This window comes from Lissotriton helveticus, chromosome 1_1, assembly GCF_964261635.1.
Source record: "Lissotriton helveticus chromosome 1_1, aLisHel1.1, whole genome shotgun sequence".
Taxonomy (NCBI): Eukaryota; Metazoa; Chordata; class Amphibia; order Caudata; family Salamandridae; genus Lissotriton; species Lissotriton helveticus.
In genome coordinates, this window is record NC_136057.1 from 108,653,295 (window position 1) to 108,676,648 (window position 23,354).

At 48.8% G+C, this 23,354-nt stretch overlaps 1 long non-coding RNA gene across 1 annotated transcript; it reads left to right on the plus strand.

Moving 5' to 3' along the window:
- The first annotated feature begins 4,258 nt into the window (after nucleotides 1–4,258).
- LOC144761671 (uncharacterized) lies at nucleotides 4,259–23,025 on the plus strand. The gene is made up of 2 exons (XR_013595863.1): nucleotides 4,259–4,329; nucleotides 22,248–23,025. It is a non-coding gene; the product is annotated as an uncharacterized LOC144761671 (long non-coding RNA).
- The last annotated feature ends 329 nt before the right edge of the window (nucleotides 23,026–23,354 follow it).

The window sequence follows — 23,354 nt, forward strand, 5'->3', positions numbered from 1 at the left end:
GCTGCTCTCTTTGCAGAGTCCTCCAACTTGGAGGAAGGGGGAGAGCGGTCAGGACACTTGATGAGATCGAATAGTTTTTTGGGTCTATTTTTGGCTGAGTCAAGGAGGGTTTTGAAGTGTGCCGCTTTCCCAAGGAAGATGTGTTTGTGGTACTTGGATCTTGCGGAGCGGAGCGTGGACAAGTTATCGGTGGATGGCACTTGCCTCCATTGTTTCTCCAGGAATCTTAGCTGCTTCCTTTCTTCATAGAGGGATTTGTTGAACCAAGGTGCTGAGGGGGTGGGCCTTAATCTTTTGCTTTTGAGTGGAGCGACGTTGTTGATTTCTGCAAGAACTGTGAGACATTGGGAGGTGAGATCGTCCACATCTAGGTTCGGGTCTAGCCTTGGAAGTGATAACAAAGCTGATTCACAGAGGGGACCGACATCAATATTTTTAACATCACAGAACCAGGAGATAGCCCTCGTGGGTTGGCCAAGTGTAATAGCGTGTGATAGTTGAATAGAGAATGGGATGAGGAGGTGGTCAGACCAATCTACGTGAATAGGGGTAGAGCTGGAAAGCAAGCCTGCTTTAGAAATAACAAGGTCCAGGATTGAGCCCTTAGAGTGTGTTGATTCAGTGCAGTGTTGGATGAGATCGTTATCAGAGAGGAAGGTGGCCAGGGAGTTTGCGGACGAGTCTTGCGGTGAGCCCCAGTGTAGATTGAAATCACCTACGAAAGTCTGATTGTCACTTTGCGAGTATTGGTCACTGATGAAGTCAGTGAGTTCCTCCAAAAACGCAGGGCCACTGCGAGGCGGACGGTAAATGACATGGAACCTAAGGGGTGAACGGTGATGCACTTGTAACTCCAATGAAAGGCATTCAAAGGTGAGAAAGGAGCTGATAGGAGAGGCCTTAAGTTGAAGGGAGTTTCTAAAGATGACTGCAACACTTCCCCCCGTGTTTTCTGTTCTGTCATTCTTAAGTATAGAATAGGCTGTAGGAAATAGGAGATCAAACACAGCATGCGAGGTATCTTTGAACCAGGTCTCTGTGAGGAAGAGCATGTCAATATTGTGGTGGGTGATGATATCTGAGATTTCAAGTTTGTGTTTTACTGCAGATCTGCAGTTGTGGAGCAGACAGCGCAGCTCTGTCAGGACTGTTTTGGTGACTGGGGTACTTGGGCTCTGAAGGGTGATCGGGATGTTGTGTTTATGTGGGGGTGCTCGGGAGGGTTTAGGTGGTTGCTTGGTTCTAACAGAGGAGATGGTTGGAATAGTGTAGATAGTAGGGTTGCTAGGGTATGCAGGTTGAGGAAGGGCGGCGTTCAAAGGCTTGTGCGAATTAACAGAGTTTGCTGACGACTGATTGAGCTTGGCTAAGTTGAGGTGAGGGGGCGAGGTGTATCTCGTAGGAGGTTGGGACGGAGGGGTGCACAAAAAGGTGGAAATCTTAGAGCTAAGCAGTGAGATTGCATCAGTAAGTTGTGAGATGTAAGTGATAAGGGAACCTAGTTTGTTTTCCATCGAGAGTAATGCAGAGCACGGATGGTTGGGTGGATCGATGGACACAGGTGGGGGTGGAATTGGTGGTGGAAGGCAGGGAGCGGTGGGGGGATAGGAGGTGTGTAGGGGTGAAAGGTTCAAACGCGGGGAAGGGTGGATGTTGAGAGCGGGAGTTAACAAATCGGAGGTTAAGGGAGAGTTGCCTTTGTTGGTGTTGCAAGAAGGAGAGGAATTAGGGATCATTTTAGGGGGAGAAGGGTGCAGAACACAGCGGGAGGGAAGAAGGAGAGGGGAGGGCTATGTGGAGTCAAGGGAATGAAGGGGGTTTGGGAGAAAAAGAGGTGAGGTATTTGTGGAGGGCATGTCAGGTAGGCGAGGAGGCAGTGAGGGAACGGGCAGCTGGCAGAGTGGGGGGGGGTTGAGAGAGAGGGAAGTTGGGGAAAGGAAGTGGTACTGTTGGACCCGGGGGAGTGAAATGGACAGGGTTACCAGGGGGGGAAAGGGAGAAGCAAAGCATTGCTGGAGGAGTGGGAGGGAGGAGAGAGAAGCAGTGGGATTGAGGCGAAATCCGGGTGAATAACGAGGGGAGGGAGAGGTGGACAGGAAGTATGGAAGAAGGGATAAGGGGAGCATAGGGAAAGTTCACTGGGGGAGAAGGTTGGAGGAGAGGTGGAATAAAAAGGGGGGTGACTGGATGGAAAATGGGGGGGAGAGAAGATTGGTGTAACGGGATGGTGCAGATTGGATGAGGAGCGCATTAGCTAGCGGTGAGGCTGAAGTGAAGTGGGGTGGGGCAAATTGTGAGGGGGGAGGGATAGGAGAGGAGGTCACAGGGGAGGGGGCGGGAGGAGGGCCGACCTGTGATTCTTGAGAGTGCAGCCAATTGGAGTGTGGGGGGGACAAGGGAGGCGAAAGGGAATAATGGGTGGAGCTAGAAGAAGAGTCGGGTGAAAACCCGGTCGCAGCGGAGGGGAGTAGAGAGGGGAAGAGGTGGTCAAAGAGCGAGAGACAGGTGTCATTGCCTTGGATCATGACAGTACCGTTGTTATAGAGTGAGATAGTGAGGTAGCCGTTGAAACGGGTGGAGGGGGAGATTTTTAGCTGTTTCCCATGAGGGATAGAGGAGGAGGAGGTGACGTTAAGGGAACGGTATAAGCTGGTGGACCAGGAGGAGGTGTCGTGAGTGAAGAAAATGAAATCATTTTTGAGCCTCCCAAAACGACTATTGTGATATTGATCAACAAAAAGGGAATCGGGGAAACGTTCAATAGTATTGTGCTTCAATCGTTTTGTTGCAGCTTTAGTCAGGCTAGGAGGATAAATGATTTTAAAGCAATTAGCTCCAACCTTAACTCGAGTGGTGGCCATGATGGGAAGATGTGACAGAGAAGGGTGGGGGGGAAAGGGGGAAGGTGTTATTGGGAGGGCGGTGGAGAAGAGAAATAAAAGGGCATAAAGGGGGCACATAGTACAGATGATAAGATGAGAATAACAGAGCTAATGTGCCGTCCGGGACTAGCAAAGCCTACGAATGCACAACAGCATCATCATCTTCAGAGGTGCTCGGAACAGGGTGCAGATAACATGCTACATGAAAAGCGGTTTCTAGCACCAACATAAAGGTACTGGCCTGGCGACCCTAGAAACCTTGCAGACTCCCAGGCCAACTGGCCATCTCAGAGGGGGACTGAAATGCCCTGAAACCATAGTGTCAGTGGTGCTGTTCCTGCAGCAGGACTCCAACTTAATCAGACCTGTCCCCACGGAAAAGTAACTTAGGAGGAGCAGCTGGCACTAATAGCCGCACATCTGAAAAAGGCCTAAGCAATGCAGCTGGAAACTGTTCTACTTGCTGCCTAACAGTAAAAAGGCCTAAACGATGCAGCTGGCACTACTTGCTGCGCAGCTGTGAAAGGCCTAAACGTTGCAGCTGGCACTACATGCTACGCAGCTGTAAAAGGCCTAAACGGTGCAGCTGGCACTACTTGCTGCGCAGCTGTAAAAAGGCCAACAAGGTGCAGCTCGCACTGTTTGTTGTGCAGCTGTAAAAGGTCTGCACGCAGGTATGCGCAGGCCCGCAGGTTAGAACCTCAGTGAAGCCGCAACCTGTGAAGCAAGCTTCTGCAACAGTGTACAGCGTTAAAGGGAGTGGGGGGATAAAAAGCAACACTTTCTGCGTACTCGCGTTTTTCTTTTCTCTCCCCACTTTTCTCTGTTTTGTTTTGTTGAGCTCGCGCGTCACTCGGAGGGGGAATAACACACCAGGCCCTACTCCTCACAGGCAGCCGGGCCCTCGGTGCCTCCCTCCCCTAGGCCCTGCAGCCCCCACTGAGCGGAGCTCGAGCAGAGGTGAGGGAGGCCTCTGACCCCAGGGTGACGCAAGAGCACGGGGGCCTCTTCAGGACACTGAGAGGCAACATTCAGGGCACTGGGCTGTGCAGTGCTTTCCAGACTCTGAACTGTTTCATACATTTGTGACTTAAGAAAAGAAAGTGCATTCAAATAAATAGTTCCACCATCTTTCTAAAACAATGTACATATGCCAGCATAGAACAACTGTATGTAGCGTTTTCCTACTATGCTTTCCCTGGGGGCCTGTGTTTCTGTCTCCCATTCCCTGTAGGGAGAGTATGTAGCTCCTCGTTGTAGAAGAGTCGGTCAAGAAGGAGCACACTTCATTGAATAATTTCTTGGTATGCACTTTTTATTAGTATTACAGGAAATCACAGTGATTGATTGTCTCTGTTATATTCTTCTTTCCCTCAGGGTCTTCTTCTTCAGTCCCTTAGGTGAGCCTCGGCCGCCGTCGTCCCTCGGACAGAAGGAAAAGACCCAGGTAAGTGTTTTTGCTTTATGGTTTAGTCAAGGGAGGATGTGAGGGATAAATAATAGCTATGCATAAATGTGAAGGGAGGGTGTAGAGGTTGGAGCAACAAAAGAAAAAGAGTAGCCGATGATTTCTGCTCTTGTCTTTGTTTCCGTCTCACTTATTTCCTTTTCCCTGGGTCCCTTTCACCCCTCAGCCTCCCCTCCCGTCCCTCTCTGGCTCAGCCCCTTTCCAAAAGCCCCGTAGACCCCCACGCACCTGGAAGAGCCACGTCCCTCCGGGGCCATGGCATGGTGACTCCGTGTCCTTCAGTGAAGTCTGGTCATCTGCTTAGGCTTTCTCTCCTCCGCCAGGTTCGGGTGTTCTGCTGTGACCTCTCCTGGGCTCCGGTTCGCTCTCTCGTACAGCTGTTAGTCCTTCTCTGTCTTTCTGGTCTTCCCCCGCTGGTTTCCCCGCCTCGCGTTCCCATGCCGCGTGTAGCTGTACCAACTACTGACCAACCTGACGCTCTCTCCGCCCCCGCCTTCTTCAAGTGTGTATCCTCTGATGTTAGGCCTCAGCTCTGGCTTAAAGGGGCCGCCTGCAGATTCCCCTCTCTCCACTTCTTGATGACAGCAAAGTGAACAACTGGTAAAAGGGGACTGTGAATGTAGGATGGGAGAAATATATGAAGGGATGGCATGGCACTCCTTATCCTCTATCCCATCGTCTACCACAGGGGCTACCTGACACACCCCACCCCCAGACACACCCAAAAATAGCTTATCCTAAAAACTCACCTCCCAAAAACAAGATACCAAACAAAAGGAAAATCTTAGGAGCTTCAGGTGATGTCCCTAGTGTCTGATTACTGGTGTTTGTTTAGGTTTACAGGAGTCCAGAGTTTACAGAGCAAACCTTGTCTATGCATAACGTGTATTTTTCATTCATTATTGTAGTATTTATGAAATCCACTCATCGAGTGCCAGAAGGTAGATGTGTGTTGCTACAGTTGTTTATATAGCTCCAGACTAGATCTGGTCTGTGTCTCCTGCTCCAGAGCTTGCACCCGTAAAAGTGCATCAATGTCTCCTTCCCTTAGAAGCAAATCCACTTGTATTCCAGTTTAAGCATATTTATTCTCATAGAATCACTTTCAAAATCCACTGTTCCGCAAGTAAATTCAAATTCAGTCTGCCCCAATTCATTTTGGGGGTTCTCCCTTCATCAGGGTATGCATGCAAGGAATCTATGTTGTATGTTGTGGGCGGAAAATAGTGACATAAGAATTAACTTGCAATCAATCTAATCCTACAGATACATAAATTAATAGTTTACTACATGTCCTGGTAGAGCTTAACCGCAAGTCTGCGTTTGTGTTATACCAGGGTCTTCACCTTTTCGATAGTGAGAGCTACTTCTGATCGAGACGAATCATCCTGATCTACTGCCTTTATCACATGGCTTTGCTAAGGGTAGATAAATGCCAAGCAACTTAATTGCTGCCCTAGAACGCCCAGTCCTGCTGCAGTGAGCACATAGCATTTGTAGCACTGGGTTAGGAAAGGTTTACCTGTAGGGACCCTAAGCCTTTGTAGCACTGTTAGGTTTACCTGCGGGACCCCAAGCATTTATGGTACTGGTAGGAACGGTGTATCTATGGGGTCCCCAGGGACGTGTTATTTTCATTGTATTCTTATTAACGAATCACATCTGAGAGGTGAGTGTTTCACTGAGGGTTGTGGTCTCTTTGTCATGCAATACATGGGATGGCATTGTTCTCACTAAGTGAGTGTGAAGACAGAAGACTTCTATTATCTGGTGAGTTGCCCTACTGTTCATTGGCTCCTGTCCAGATCCTGGCCCTGCTTTAACAATTCAAGATTAATGTTCAGTAGTGGCAGTCACAGTATAAGGACTATGAGCAAGACCTGCTGTAGAGTTTTCGCTGTCATAGGAAAAATGTCTCAATGTAGGAAAGGGCCTGTTTTGGACATGGTTAGCCTTCACTTTTTACCTGCAAAATGATATAGTTTTTACTGGAAGTGCACAGGGTCCCTGCCAACCAGGTCCCCTGAGCCTGATCTCCTTCCCTAAAGTGTACCTGTCGTTTCCACGATTGTCACCCCATTAGCTCACTTATAAGTCCCTTGTAAAAGATACCTCTGGTACCAAGGGCCTTGTTGTTAAAGAGGGTCTCTAAACGCTGCAGCACAAATTATGTCACCCTAAGGGACCCCTCACCAAGCACATACATACATACACACTTCCACTGCAGCCTGCGTGTCTTGGTGCAGTCAAAACTGAAGAGTCGACATGGCACATAGGGACTGTCTGAGATATAGGTAAGACGCCCCTCTAGCAGGCCTTATAGTGCACGCTGCTTTAGGGATATCTCCTGTGAGGGCGTATCTGCATGAGCCGATACACCCCAGCAATATCCTTGTCGATTTCGGGATATTACAAGTGACCATGGAAGCTCTATTGTAAGTACATTGGCTGCACACTTGTCATTACGAGTTCCACAGCTCCATGAAGGTTTCACTGAAATATGGGATATTTGCTACCAAACATCTCAGCATAATAAACCTGTGCCGTTTGCAGTGTCCGATTTATTAAAAATTGCACACAGAGTGCCCCTTTGAGGGGTCCCCTAAGATCTACCAATCCTTAGTGTGGTCATTGACTGGCCCGAGCCAGCCTGCTACCACCAGACAGTGTTCTGTCCTCATGGGGAGAGTGCCTGTGAGGTCGAGAACAATGCCTTTCCTGGGTGGAGGTGTTCACACCTCCCCTGGTCAGGAAGAGCTATCTATGGCAGGGATTTTCAAATGACTTGCCGCCTTTGTAATGCGACCCAGCCTCTCCTGTTAGAGGGAGCAAGCGAGCTTCCTGTCCTCACCCCCTTTTCGGCGCGAGGACAGGTGGGAAACCTTAGATAGAATAGGAGGCGTGCCCACCCGTCTCCTCTGCCAACTCCACCCCTCAGGTGCTGGAGGCGAGGTGAAGCACACTTTGTAGTGCCCACCATCTTGAAGATGGTGGGACTTATCCAATCAGGGCTAGAACTATGTCCCCTTCCCACAGGAGGTGGGCATGATAAGAGGGTGTAGACACCCCTGGAAAGTGGCCCATTGGCCACTACCTTTTACTCCCTTGTAACACCCTTTAAATCAAGGTTTTAGGTGGCATCCCCAGACCCTGAATTTCAGTTCCTGGCGACCTAAGAAGAGCTGGGCACTGCAGCCTTCTCTGCTGGTGAGGCTCTGTAGAGAACTACGGACATGGTCCCAGCCCTACTGGCCTGTCTGCATCCTGGGATGATCCTGAACCAAAAGTCAACTCGTCTTGTAGCCCAGCGACCTCCAGAACCTTGGGAGGACTGGCTGCCTTCGATAAAGACCAAGGTCTCCAGAGAAAAGCAGACCTATTCACAAAGCAACCCTCTTCAAAGTAAAGACTCTGTGACCTGAACAACTGCGCAGCCTGCCCCCTGGTTTTACCTCTGCACCCGATGCCACCAGCCTGAGTCCAAGTGGCCTACAGGTTCAGCAAGGTTCCCCTGCTCTCAAGAGCCCAACTCCACCATGAGCTGACCTCTCCTGGACTCCTAGAAGTTGCCTGCAGCTTCTGCAAGAAGACCCTTCAACCGCGACCTGCACTGGTTAGCCATTTCGGACACCAAAAGGTACCCCTTCACCCATCCATCCGGGGCCTTGGTCAAGAGGACAAAAGGTGTTCCTACGTCCCTGAGCATCATAAATTACCTCAATGGCTGTTGGTTTCCATCAATCGGCCTCCTGGCTTGAGCCTGCAGCCCTTTTCAGATTTGGCTTGCCTCCATTGCTTTTCATTGGGCACCCGATGCTGTGTTGGCACCCTGCATCCAGCCACCCCTGTGCCTCTAGTGTTGTAGTGTTGGTGCTGCCTTGGCCCCTGCTCAGTGTTAGCCTCAGCCCCGGAGACTGTTCCTCCAAGCTGCTGCTTCTTACCTGTAAGCACCCTCTGTTCGATTGCCCCAGTCCCTTTTAATTTGTATTTTGTGACTGACCTTGAACTTTCACCATGTACCCGCCCACCCCTTTGTCGCTGGTGGTGCACTGTTGGTGCTAAACGGAACCTTTTTTTTTTTTGCAAATGCAAGATCATTTTAATTTGTGCTACAAACAAAAAAACGATAATCAATACTTAATTTGAGATTGCAGGACGCATATTTTCACATCCCTGTTCTTGGTGCTAAACTGAACCTTGCCCTGTACTGACCTTAGCTTCCGAAGACTGGTCTTGTAAGTCAATGTTGTGTATACAAATATTTAATGTTTTTTTCCTCCCATTGCTTAACATTACAAAGTCTGAAAATTGCAGTGTGTCCACTTTTTATATTGAAAATGTATTTCTATTGCGAAAGTTATTTACCTAAGACAAAGTTCTGTGGTTCTGCAAAATAAACTCAACTCATTTTTATGAATTGGTCTCAGATTTAATCATTCAGTGTGTGTCTCTTTTATTGCCACTGTGTGTACAACACATGCTTACGACAACCCTCGGATAAGCCTAACTGCTCTTTCACACTACCACAAAAGAGAGCATTAGTATTATCTACTTGAGCCTTTGTAAAGCCTTTGGGGATCCACTGGACTCTCTGCACACTCTACCTCTTTTTGGTATAGAATATAGAGAGCCAGCTTCCTACACTGGTGGCGCAGCGGTAGGGTACACGACTTTGCATTTGCTGGACCACTCTGATAATAAGTGACAACCAGATTCAGTCCAGAAATTGCCTTTAGTTAAATTGTAGTTTTGCAAATTGACTATTTTTCCAAATTTTGACATATGTCAGGGCCCTGGTTCGGACCCCTTGAGTACAGCTGTTTCAAAAGTCAAACTCTTGCTGTAGTTAGGAAACCAGTATTAGGGATTTTTCCTCTCCAACAGGTTCCCAACTTTGTAAAGACAATGAGTGCCAGAAGTAGTCACTCAGAAGAGCTGATACAGTTGAAGGAAATTGACCTCACACCTTATGTCCTTAAATAGCTCAGAGGCTTGGGTAAAACCTATAGGCTCAGGACTGGGTCAAACCCTACCAAAGCAAAGCTCCAGGATCTTTTGGCAGAATATGACAAAGAGCATCCAGAGGATGACTCTGATCTTACAGATCAAAATACTGACAGTAGGAGTGACAGTGTGACACCCCAAGACAAAGAAGCCTCTTCAGACGAAGAGCTTGCTCTGCTAAGACTAGCCAGGAGGGCAGCTCTAGAAGCCCAACTCCTAGCTACAGAAGAGAGAGAAAGGAGTTTGGCCGAGGACCCATCTTTGGTGGCATCACAATCATAAATAAGGAGAAAGTAGATTCCTTTGAACCTAAAAAACCCAAAGGGATTATTTATGTGATGATATCACCAAGTGGTTCATTGCTTTTGAACAGGCCTGTCTTAGCAGGCAGGTCCGCAGGAAACCGTGGAGTGCTATCCTGTGGGAAATGTTCTCAGAAAAGTGCCGGGATAGACTCCTGACACTCGGTGAGAAAGAGGCTGAATCCTATGACCTCATGAAGGGTCCCCTAAGTGAGGGCTTTGGATTCAATACGGAGTATAGCACCAGTTTCAGAGAGGCTCGAAAAACCCAAAGCCAGGCCTGGGTAGATTTTGTAGACTATTCACTAAAATCAGTAGGAGGTTGGTTAGTAGGTAAGAATGTGCATGCCTTTGAAGGGCTTTATCATTTGGTAATGAAGGAGCATCTGTTAAGTAATTGTTACCAAGGGAAGCTACATCAATTCCTGGTAGACCTTGGTCCACTTTCTCCTCAAGAGTTGGGGAAGAAGGCAGACCACTGGGTCAAAACAAGGGTGACCAGGACTCCTGCTGGTGGGGGAAGACCAAAAGAAAGAGGCCAGAAAGCGTCCCTAGGGAAATGGGGTAACCCGAAAAAGAAAGATTCTACTTCAGGCCCCCAAAAACCTGTTCAAGAGAGTGGGCCCAGAGACTCTTGACAGCCAAAGGGTGCGTACCAGGGTAAGAACTGGGATCCTAAGATGGGCTTGGTGCCATGGCTGTAGGTCACTGGGGCACTTTCCTTGAGACTCTAGCTGTAAAAACAAGAAATATACCTCTGGTCCACCTGCAGTACCTGCAGCTGCCAATCTCCAGATGGAATCTCAGGAGAGCAATGGCCATGCCAATGAGCTCTCTTAGCCAACTCAAGTAGGGATGTGGCCTTAGCCACCTTAGCTGCCTGACCCACTAACATGCACATGGGGTTAGGGTGGAGGCCTTGAGAGACACTGGTGCCAGCATCACCATGGTGACTGAGCAGATAGTTTCCTTAGAACAGCATCTGCCTGGAAGGACCTTTCCAGTCATCAATGCTGAAAATGTGACAAAAACCCATCCCGCAGGCGAGGGTGTCTTTTGATTTAGGAGGAGTTGCTGGCAACGAAGAGGTAGCAGTGTCTTTATCCATGCTAGTTGATTGTTTTCTTGGCAATGATTTGGAACCCTTAGCCTGGGCTGAGGCAGAACTGAGGATCCATGCAGGAATGCTTGGAACCTCTCACTGGGTGTGTGTGTGTGAAAACCATAGCACAGAGCAGAGCCCGGGTGTAAAAGAGGTGCTGAAGTCTGGAATAATGCCCCAGTCCTCCAAGAGAAAAGGCAGGAAAACTGGAGAACCAGCTTCTAGTCAGACACCAGACCGTTCTCCTCAGGAGGAAGAAGGGTCAGCCCCAGAGACAACTGAGCCTCAGGAGCTGAAGTTTTACCAGGATGAGCTTTTGGCCCTGGGGCGACCCTCTAGGGAAGATCTGTGCCAGGGACAGAAAACCTGTCCCACTCTTGAAAACCTGTGACTGCAAGCTGCAGCACAGGAAGGAGGTGATGGCACAGGGCGTATTGGGAGGAGGAAATCCTTTACACTGAGGCCAAAGACCCCAAACCTTGTGCCACTAGGAGAGTGGTAGAGCCTCTGGCGTTTGGGGGAGTTCCTGCGCCTCCATTTGTGCATTATAAGCAGCCACATTTACGACTTATTCTGTCCAGACTATTTGAGATTATCAAAGAACGGACTGTTCTTCTCTGCTTTCCATGATAGAACTTCGGGTCAGAGTTGTATATGACGTATTGTTTGGCGTCTGTGCAGCCACATCTTCTTTAAGATCAGTGAAAGCAGCCACAAAGCATATCTGGATGAGAGTCTTGAAGGTAAGTAACTCTCAGAAGCTCCTGTTAAGCTATCTTCCCTTCAGTGGGGCAAACTTGTTTGTATCTTTCCTGGAGGACCTGGTTGTGGCATCCCCGTAGCTGGACACCTTGACCAGACCAGAACTAAAGGCCAGGGATGCACCAGAAGGTGAAGGAGATTTGTAACGCCTGTCCCATCTGTCAAGCCAGTGGCATGACAGGTGGGCACCCAAAGGCCCTCTTAATCCCGCTTCCAGTTGTAGGCGTTCTCTTTGAAAAGGCAATGGTTGACATTGTTGGTCCCCATGACCCCCCTACAGCATCAGGGCACAGTTCTGCTGGTAGTAGATCATGCCTCCAGGTATTCCGAGGCTATTCCCCTCTGGACTACCACTGCCTCTGCAGTGGCTAGGGCCCTCATTAGCATCTTTACCAGGGTGGGCTTCCCTAAGGAGGTGGTGTCATACAGAGGTACCAACTTCATGACTGGCTACTTGAAACACATGTCGAAGGAGTGTGGCGTGAGTTACCGGTTCACTACCCTCTACCACCCACAATGTAATGGCTTTGTTTTTTTTTTTAGAACTGTATTTTAATTTTAACAACATGCAACCTGGCAGTCAGAGTATACAGAGACATATAATACCAATATATTCTACGTAAGTAGGTTAATCAAGAAGCAGTCAATAATTACACATGCATTAATCTGCTTTCCGATTCTCCAGGTGATCAATAAGTGTCCCATTCCCCTAATTGGGAATGTAACTTATAATTATCATGTGGAGACACCTCCTTGCTCCTCCCCATTGTCGTAGTGTTTTGCCTCGTCAGTTTCAGAGCCAGAGTCTGTGTCTGTTGTCACTCAGGAAGCAGGAGCTAGGAATTATCTGTATGAGCACGGCAAGTGTTTAGTGTATCCTCAAATATGTCATCCTTTCTACTAAGGCGCATATGTGTCTCCTCAGCTAGGGCCCAGTCGAGCGCATCTCTATGCCAGAGCGCAATCGTTGGGGCATGCTGGGACAGCCATGTGATTGCATTTTTACGTCATGCCAGTACCATAGGCGACTGACCAAATTGAAAGGTTATCTTGCGCCCTTCTGGCATCTAATGAGGCTTAATAATAAGCATTTCGGTGTCGGATCAATACTTAGTTGTGTGGCATGCACCATTTCTTCGACAGCTTGTTGCCAGAAGGAGTGTATTGCATCGCAGGGCCATCGTTAATGTAAGAAATCAGCCCCTACAGTGTTGCAGCGCAGGCATATATCTGGGCAAGACACGACCATTCGATAAAGGTCTTGTGGCGTTAAGTAGGTTCTTCACAGAAATTTATAATGTATCATTCGAAAATGGGCATTACTAGAAACCATGTTTGTTAGTTCACAGGACCGCTGCCAGTCTTGATCTTCCTTTGGAATGTCAAAGTCTAAATTCCACGCCTCTTGAGTCCGTGTGTAGTGTGAAGTGTCTACTGTACAGTTTAAAATGCAGCCCTTTGGGGGTGCGAGGGGTCGTGGCTCCTCCTCTCCCTTTCGGGGATGTTACAACCAATATCAGCAGTACCGTCCCTATCCGGGCCAACCGCGTTACTCCTCCTCCCTGCAACAGCAGTCGTTTCGACAGCTGCAGGCTGCCTCTTACAAGCAGTACAGAGGGAAATCCTCCTGCTGAGGTAGAGATTCCTCAAAAAAGCGCTGCCAACTGCCAACTGTCAACCGCTCTTCCCATCAATCCGACCAAAGTTGGAGGGCGGATCTCCCATTTCTTCTCCAATTGGTCTGTAATAACTACAGATCGATGGGTTTTGGACATAGTGTCCAGAGACTACACTCTGGAATTTGTGAAATTCCATCAAAAATCTCCCCCCAGAGGTCCTCCTCCTGCCCGTCTGATGGAACTCATATGCCAAATCCATCTCATGTTAAGGAAAGGAACGATCAAAGTGTACCGAATCTTCAAGGGGATGCAGGCTTCTATTCAAGATTCTTCCAAATCAAGGAACAATCGGGGGAGTGGCGCCCCATTCTAGACCTTCGTTCCCTCAAAAAGTTCCTCAAGAAGCAAACTTTCCGGATGTTGTCTCTCCTAGAAGTGCTTCAATTAATGCGTCAAGGGGATTACAAGCCAACACTGGACCTTCAAGATGCCTATTTTCATGTCCCTATCCTACCCAGACACAGAAACTTCCTGCGCTTTAGAGTAGCTGGCAGAGATTTCCAATTCCAAGTCCTTCCATCTGGCCTTCGCTCTGCAACTGAATGTTCACTAAAGTCTTGGCACCGGTGGCAGCATATCTTGGTCAAGCTGATGTCCAAATATTTCGCTACCTCGACGACTGCCTTATAAAGGCCAAGTCGTTCGCAGTCGCAAGCAGACACACTCAGTCATGCCTGTCTCTGTGTCTTTCCATCACTCTGGAGAAGTCTCAGTTCACCCCCTCTCAAGTGAGGACCTTCTTGGGGGTCATCATAGACACACAGCAAACAAGGGCTTTTGTCTCCAATGAAAGACAACAGCAGATTTCCAAACTGGCAACTCTCCTGTGCACATAAAAGTATGTTTTTGTTCGACAGTTCAAATCGCTTCTGGGGATGCTGTCTTCCGGTATTCCCCTAATTCCCAACTGTCGCCTCAAAATAGAACTCCGACTGGAAAACTCGACAACCAATTGCAACAAGTCTCAGGGTCCTTCGACAATGTCATCAACATCACGTCTCAGATATGAAGAGCATTGCTATGGTGGACTTGCATACCAAACATCTCTGCAGTTCGTTTGTAGTGGACACTTCAAGTTTCATCCTCACGACAGATGCCTCCCTCGAATGGTGGGAAAGTCATCTTCAAGCCCTCACAGTCAAGGGGAAATGGGACAACCACCTATGAACTTGGCACATAAACCTTTTGGAGTTACTAGCAATATTTCCGGCTCTGAAGTCCTTTTGCACCCTCATTCAAGGAGCTTCAGTGTTGATCCGAATGGACAACACAACAACCTGACCCCAGGCCACCCCCCATGCCGCACGGCTCCTCCGCTGTGACCGCGTCTTTGACCCTGGCGCCGCAGGTTCGCCCCTGACCTCGGTGTCCCCCTGCTGCTACCTTCTCCTTTCTGCTGCTGCCCTCACTTGTGAATTGTGCTTTTTTTTCAGGACTTCTGCATTTTTCTGTATTTTTCGTAGTTGCTTTTGTATCCCTGCACTCTGTGTGTGCCCCCGCGCTCCCCGCTTCCCGCCGCAGCTCCCCCGCGGCCCGCCCCTTTTCTTTTATACCCCCTGCTCATTGGCTGCCCCGCTCCCGCCTCCCAGCTGCTCCTCCCTCCCACTTCGTCTCATATGGAGGCCGCAAGACGGCCGCGCGCAGAAGGCATGCCAAAGGCAAGCCCGTCTGCGCCTGGACCACGCCCAGCGCCAGGACCCCTGGCCCTCAATGATGCCTGCCCACCCGACGGACTTACGACGCCGCCACCATCCACACACTCAACGCCGGCCGGAACCCCGCCTGCTACCGAGCCATCCCGAAACGCACCCACGGACCCTTTACCTGCCAAGCCTGCAAATTCACCTGCCTCCAAACTTGAACAGCACCGGCCAAGTCAGCTACCAGCAACAATCACCTCAAGTGCATCCTGCTCAACACCCGCTCCGTCCACAGGCACATAGTCGAACTCTGGAACTCTGGAACCTCCTGGACACATCACCAGACGTTGCCTTCCTCACAGAAACCTGGATGAACGCCTTCTCAGCCCCCGACATCGCCATAGCCATCCCGGATGGCTACAAAATCACCCGGAGGGACCGCGTCAACCAAACCAGAGGAGGCATCGCCATCGTCCACAGAAACACCATCCAAATCACGACCAACTCCGACGACACCCTCACTGCCGCCGAGCACCTTCACTTCCAGATACACACCGACCCCAAGACCACCCTCAGGGGCACTCTCCTCTACAGACCCCCGGGACCACACACACAATTCAGCGAAGCCATCGCAGACTTCGTCAGCCCGCACGCCCTAAACTCCTCAGACTACATCCTCCTAGGGAACCTCAACTTCCACCTGGAGAACAACAATGACAGCAACACCGCCGCCCTGCTGGACAACCTCACCAACCTCGGACTCAAGCAACTGGTGAATACCCCCACCCACTACGCCGGCCACACGCTTGACCCCATCTTCTCCTCCAGCAAGCACATCTCCTTCAGCCACTCCACCGGACTACTCTGGACAGATCACAGCTGCGTCCACTTCAACTTCAGGAGAACCACGACCCACCACCACCCGCAATAGGTTCCTCGCAGAAGCTGGCGCAAGATCACCACTGACCAGCTCACCACCTCCCTCAGCCAGAACTCTCCCACCAACACGACGGACCCCAACGAAGCAGCCCGCAACCTCGCACAGTGGCTTACCAACTGCGCCGATGAACTCGCACTATTGAAGAACCCACCCAGCAGACCCGGCAGCAAGAAAGCCTTGTGGTTTACCAACGACCTCAAAAACTCCAAGAAAACCTTCCGCACACTCGAGATAGCCTGGCGCCACAACCAGACAACAGAAAACATGACAGCCCTCAAGTACGCCACCCGCAAACACCCCCAGCTGATCCGCACCACCAAAAGGACAACATTCAAAGAACGACCGGACAACAACACCCACAACAGCAAGGAACTCTTCAGCATCATTAAAGAGCTATCCAACCCCAGCACCTGCAACAACAACATTAAACCATCGCAAGACCTCTGCGACTCACTCGCCTCGTTCTTTCACCGCAAGATCGCCGACATACAAAACAGCTTCGGCGCACAGACCAGGCACCCTACCACCGAACCATCGCCCCCCGCCACCACCACCCTATGCACCTGGACCTCGGTTAGCACCGAAGATACCACCCGAACGATTAACACCATCCACTCCGGCTCCCCAACCGACCCCTGGCCACACCACATCTTCAACAAAGCCGACTCCATCTTCGCACCCCAACTCCGGGACATCATCAACAGCTCCTTCGCATCCGCCACCTTCCCGGAGAGCTGGAAACATGCCGAGCGCAGCGCCCTCCTGAAGAAACCCACCGCGGACCCCACGGACCTCAAGAACTTTCGCCCCATCTCGCTCCTCCCGTTTCCGGCCAAAGTCATCGAGAAGATGGTCAACAAACAACTCTCCGCCTTCCTCGAGACAAACGGATCCCTCGACCTCTCGCAGTCCGGTTTCCGAGCAAACCACAGCACCGAGACCGCCCTCATCGCAGCTACCGACGACATCAGGTCCTTGCTCGACAATAGGGAAACAGCTGCCCTCATCCTCCTGGACCTCTCAGCAGCCTTCGACACTGTGTGCCACCGCACCCTAATACAGCGCCTCAGCAACACCGGAATCCAAGGAAAGGCCTTGGAGTGGATCATCTCGTTCCTCGCCGGAAGAACCCAGAGAGTCCGCCTCCCCCCGTTCCGATCCGCGTCCACCGAAGTCATCTGCGGCGTACCGCAAGGATCCTCGCTCAGCCCCACCCTCTTCAACGTCTACATGAGCCCCCTCGCAGCCATCGCACATCAACACAACCTAAACATCATCTACGCTGACGACACCCAGCTGATCCTCTCCCTCACCAACGACCCCGCCACCGCCAAAGCCAGCCTCCAGGAAGGAATGAAAGACGTCGCGGAATGGATGAAGCTCAGCCGTCTGAAACTGAACTCAGACAAGATGGAAGTCTTCATCCTGGGACCATCCCCCTCTGCCTGGGATGATTCCTGGTGGCCCCCTGCCCTGGGCACCGCCCCCAAGCCAAAGGACCATGCACGCAATCTGGGCTTCTTCTTGGACTCCTCCCTCAAGATGACCAAGCAAGTCAACGCCGTCTCGTCATCCTGTTGCAACACCCTGCGCATGCTTTGAAAAATCTTCCGGAGGATCCCCACCGAAACCAGGAGGACGGTCACCCAGGCCCTCGTCACCAGCCGACTGGACTACGGGAACACCCTCTACGCTGGAACCACAGCCAAACTCCAGAAAAGACTCCAGCGCATACAGAACGCCTCTGCACGACTCATCCTGGACATCCCCCGTCACAGCCACATCTCTCCCCATCTGAAAGACCTGCACTGGCTCCCCGTCAACAAGAGGATCACATTTAGACTCCTCACCCACGCACACAAGGCTCTCCACGACATGGGCCCCAAATACCTCAACAGCCGCCTCACATTCTACACACCCACCCGCCAGCTCCGATCCGCCAGCCTCGCCCTCGCCACCATCCCATGCATTCGCAAAGCCCCCGCCGGAGGAAGATCCTTCTCCAACCTGACGTCCAAGACATGGAACACCCTCCCCACCCACCTCCGGCTGACCCAGGACCACCTCTCCTTCAGGAAACAACTCAAGACCTGGCACTTCGAGCAGTAGCGACCCCCCCACCCCCTCCTCCCAGCGCCTGAGACCCTTACGGGTGAGTAGCGCGCTTTACAAATCTGTTGATTGATTGATTGAACAAGCATGCATTATGTGACCAAACAAGGGGGCACGAGATACACTTTGCTATCCCTACAAGCTCTGCAAATTTGGGATTGGGCGATTCAACATCAGATCACAGCAGTCCATGTTCTGGGGGTGTCTCCCTGAGCAGGTCGGTCTCGTCAAACCACTAGTGGGAACTTCATCAGCCGACGCTGGACCGCATCTTTCAGCTTTGGGGACACCCCAATCTGGATTTATTCGTGACCAACCTGAACCGCAAATGCCCATTCTATGCAAGTTGGCTTCCCAACTCAGAATCGTGCAGAAATGCGTTTTTGATGAACTGGTCAAAAATATATGCTCATGCTTTTCCACTGATTCCTCTAGTCGCAAGGCTACTTTGGAAAATGCAGAAAGAACCCTGCGGCATTCTTCTCATAGCCCCCAGATGGGCTCGCCAGTTCTGGTTTACGGAGCTCCTCCTTCTGTCGGAGTGCAATCCAATTTGGCTGCGCCCAATTTCGAATCTTCTTACTATGAACCATGGCCTGATCTGCCATCCGAATCCTACTGGTGCCTAAGCACTATGAGTTTGCTAAATTGATTATTCCTCCGGACTGCAGGGAGGTCCTCACTAACGCTAGAGCACCCTCCACTATCAAAACCTACAAACTCAAGAGGAAACGGTTCTATCGTTGGTGTGAAGCTTCAAATTCTTCAGTTTAACTCTGAGAAGACAGAGATTCTACACTGTGCAGTAGATAGAATCCCTCCTAAACTTACGCTTGAGTTTTGGCCAACATCCCCTGCTACTCCATTGGCTCCCAGTAGCGTGGTACATAACCTGGGAGTCATGGTTGACAACAAATTGACATTAGAAAACTGTCAACAAAACAGCTGGAAGTGGTTTTACTCTGATCAGAGCATTTCGGAAAATCCTTCAGATGTTCTCTTACAGAACAGAGCGCTGATAGTCCGGAGCACCATCCTCAGTAAGCTGGACTATTGTAATGCCCTGTTACTAGAATCCCCGCAATATCTGATTGAGAGATTGCAGAGAGTACAGACCATGGCGTCCAAACTGGTACTAGTGCAACCACGCTGCTCCTCCGCCTCCCGGGCACTCTCAGATTTACACTGGCTGCCAGTCTCGCAGAGGATACGATTTAGGGCACTAAGTATAGTATTTAAGGCTCTACATGGTCACAGGCCCAAATCTCTGCAGGAGAAACTGACATGGTATGTCCCTCCACAAGCACTGCGCTCCTCATCGGCTAATCTGGTGAGGGTGCCCAGAGTTAGGAAAGTCAAATCAGGAGGTAGGGCCTTCAGTGCGGCAACGTCCCGCCTTTGGAATACTCTTCCGTTTGATACGAGACAAATGGACAACATCCTGCAGTTTAGAAAAAGGTTAAAAACCTGGCTCTACCCTCGAGTATGCTCCTTGGCATCCTGCTAACTCCTTCCTGGCAGGGGACACAGTCTCTCGGCCCTAAGCTAGTCGCTTGTATCACAGCGCCAGGTTACCCGTAGGGTGTCAGTTGCGCTTTACAAATAATGATAAATTAAATAAATAAATAAATGTTCACCCTGTTCACTCTACGCCAGAGCAGCTTCTGCCTTTTTTCGTACAATTAGCAAAATCCGGCCACTCTCACTCTACCCTGAAGGTTTTTCTGAATGCAGTTTCCAGATTCCAGCGCGATGGCTCCAATTCTCTTTATTCTTCAAGAATTATTCAACAATTTTTCAAAGGCTTATTTCAGATGTTCCCTCCAATCGACGCCCACCTCCTCCTTGGCATCTGAGCATTGTGTTGGCACAACTCATGAAGTCCCCATTTGAGCCCATTCGTAGGGCTGATCTTAAATTCATCTCCTGGAAGACATCGCTGCTTTTAGCTCCGACTTCGAGTCAGCGAGATACAAGCTTTTACTATCAAACCTCCTTTTCTTCAATTCACCAAAGACGCTCTAATTCCGGCCTTTATTTCAAAAGTTCCATCTGATTTCAACCTGAACGAGCCAGTCATCTGAAAGACTTTTTTCCCTAATCCACAGTCGGCAGCAGAAAAGACTTTACATTCTCTAGATGTTAAGATATGTTTGAAATTTTATTTGCAAAGAACAACCAGTATCCGTAAAACTGATCAGCTCTTCATAGCCTCCGGCAGGATGCGTAAAGAACCTCCAGTTGCTAAACAGACTATTGCACGTTGGATATCTAGAGAAATTTACTTTTGCCATCAGCAAGCAGGCAAGACACTTCATGCAACGATTAAAGCGCACTCTACTAGAGCAGTCTCCTCTTCTACTTCTCTCTTTGCTGATGTGCCTCTTCATCAGATTTGTAGAGCTGCGACCAAGCACAACTGTCTGGAAGCTGCCAACAATGCTGACACTGCTGTGGGGCAAGCGGTGCTACGTAATCTTTTTAAGTAAAGTGAGCCTCTGTTTCTTACCTCCTCCTGCACACAATGTATATATGTATATATTTCTGCTTTTGCAGATGTGCCCATGTTTACTGCTATACTGTAATATACGTATATGTATTCTCTCGTACTCTGTTTACAATGTACTTATGGCTTACTATGCACAGTTCTCGAATTACTGCTATCTACTCTGATTCAAGCATGTGAATCTATGAAAGATACCCCAATACTGGAGAAGAACATAAGTTACTTACCTGAAAACTGTGCTTCTCCAGTATTGATATCTTTCATAGATTCACATGTGACTCACCCACCTCCCCTCAGAGGCTCCCCTCTTCTCCTTGGCTCTTATGCCACACTTGTGCTAAAAAATTGGAGAGCCTGAGCCTCTGAGGTGAAGGTTCCAGAGGGTGCTGTCGCCTGATTGGCTGGAGTTTGGACCATATCTAATGACTTTCACATGACTGTCGCCCTCACTCTGTCTGTCGCCCTCCCTCTGTCTGTCTGTCGCATCACCACAGCATCACTCAGGGGCACCACAACATCACTATGTGCTACCACAGCATCACTGAACGCGACAGCATCACTCAGCGCCACCAAAACATCCTTCAGCGCCACCACAGCAGCAATCTGTGCAACAATTCAACAACTAGTTCAAATATGTTCTCTCAATGTTTCAAGCTTTATTACAAATGTCACAAAAAGATGTTAATATTTCACTTCTGTTCTTGGATTTTCGTCACAATAAAATACACTGAACATAATCTTCACAAAAGTTATCTACAAAAGTTTAAGCAATTGCCATTATAAATTACAATAACTTTTACCCAAGTTTTTGCTTTTTCGGTCAGGGGATTAGTTAGCAGCTGGTCCTCCAGTGGGGATGCATCAGGCAACTTCCCCCCTTCCCAGATGTTACCTTGCAGAGCGTGACCCACCTGCAAATGTCAGAACCGTATTTAGTCGCGTAATTCATACCAACCGGACCATCGAGTTGCACCTCCACCAGCGAATGGTCTGAGATTCTTCTGCCTGTCAAACCACATGCCATTCACTATTTCATAGTGTTTTTCTGCTTTTATTTACCACTTGTTTTATGCATGTGGTTGGTTGGGGGGGGGAGATGGGCGAAGCAGGGGAGGGAAGGGGAAAGATATTTCTAACAGAGGGAAGAATTGTGTGTTTCCCCCAGTTAGTAAAAAAAAAACAGCATAAGTCTTGGCTGCTTCTGCTGCACCCAGAGTCTTGTGGGTCTTTTCAGTCTAATTTTTCTGTCTGGAAAAAAATTGTGCCCTGTTTTTCTGCACAAAAGCCTAACGACTGATAATCAGGTGGAATAAAGTGAACACATGAAAGTACTCCTTAATTTCATTGCCCTTGATTCATACTCTGGACCATAGTTGAGGGATAGGTCTAGGCATAGTCCTCGCAACACACAATAGATTTGCGTGCGGCATAGGCCAGAGCACTAAAGTCAGGGTACCAGATACAACTAGGTGGTAACTCAGGGCAGGGGAAACGCCTGTTGTCCGTGGAGGGGAAATTCCTGTCCTAGAAATCTACATTAGAAATTAATTAATAGTATTCTATTTTAAATATCTTTTTGGTGCCAGTCCATATGACTTTAATGTCTGCTTTTGGGATTCCATGTTACAAGTCCATAGTGTACATGTTTCCTTTCTGAGCTTAATAAAATGTTGGAAATTCTACAAATCCTCACTCCTAGATCCAAGTACTCTCAGGCTACCATTCTACACTCTGCTCTGGCTGAAGAACAGCTCAACACTTTCAAAATTCTGCAATTCTGCATTGATATGGCTTGTAAATTATTTTGGGGGATATTTACATGTATTAACTATTTAATTTTAATACTATAGGTGATTGAAATTACGGACGAAGAAAGCAAGATTTAGCACCAGCCAACTGAATGTTAGTGCCATAAGAAGGATTATTTTGAAAAACCGAAGGACATCCAGCATTCTAAGTTTAAACAATTTCCAAAATCTAGGTGTGGCGAGGAAGTGGGAGCTGAGGAAAGTACTATACCTGTAAGTGAAGTCTCTAATTTTGCATTTCGTTAACCCAGAGCAAAGTTATATCTGTCCACACAGCATCAGAAATAGTGCCAGAAAGACCAATCACAACATCCTCATCTGAAATATTATCAGAAAGACAAATTGCCTCAGCATGACAGAATAACGTTCATCTAAATGACGCATGATCTAAAGCATCATGTAATTCCAGAGTGGAAGCACACACTGCATAAAAGAAAGATATAACAAAAGGTTTCTTCTGCAAACCATCAAAGAAAAGACACTGAAAGAAGACTCCGAAGCTGACACGCTAACAACCAAAAGATTGGAAAATCACCTTTGTTCAACAACCGTTTTTAACCAGTTACGCAAGTTTGAGACTATCTGCCTCGGGATAGAACACCTCGACCCACTCTGCTCACTCTGGCGAAAACCTTAAAAATTCACCACTTTATTGTGTTGTTCATGACCATCTCAGATTGTTTCCTTTTTATTGTGTATTGTTCTGTAATTCTATGTAAATCGCCTCAACCTTATCTGTTGTGCAGGAATGATATGTAAAACTGTTAAATATCAAAATGGATTAAATGAGCACCGTTGCGCTATAGCTAATTTAAATAAATCCTCGTCTTCAGAACTACAATCCTTAACCTTACACCAAACACAGAACGGGTAAAAGGAACTAATGTCCTGTGACTGACGAGCCACAATATTACTGTGCATGTTCTAATGTTCTCAGTTACTGCCATTGCGCCAGTGCAAAAAGGTACTTCTCACTTTAATCATTAAATATCAGACTAACTCCTTATCACTGCATTGCTAAGAACCTATACAAATAGATTTGAGAGAAACCTCGGTCACAAAATAAGTTGCTGCCGGAGAGGCTATAAGCAAAAGACTATTATCTGCTACAAACATTTCGACAGGTGTTACAGGGCTGCATCCAGACAT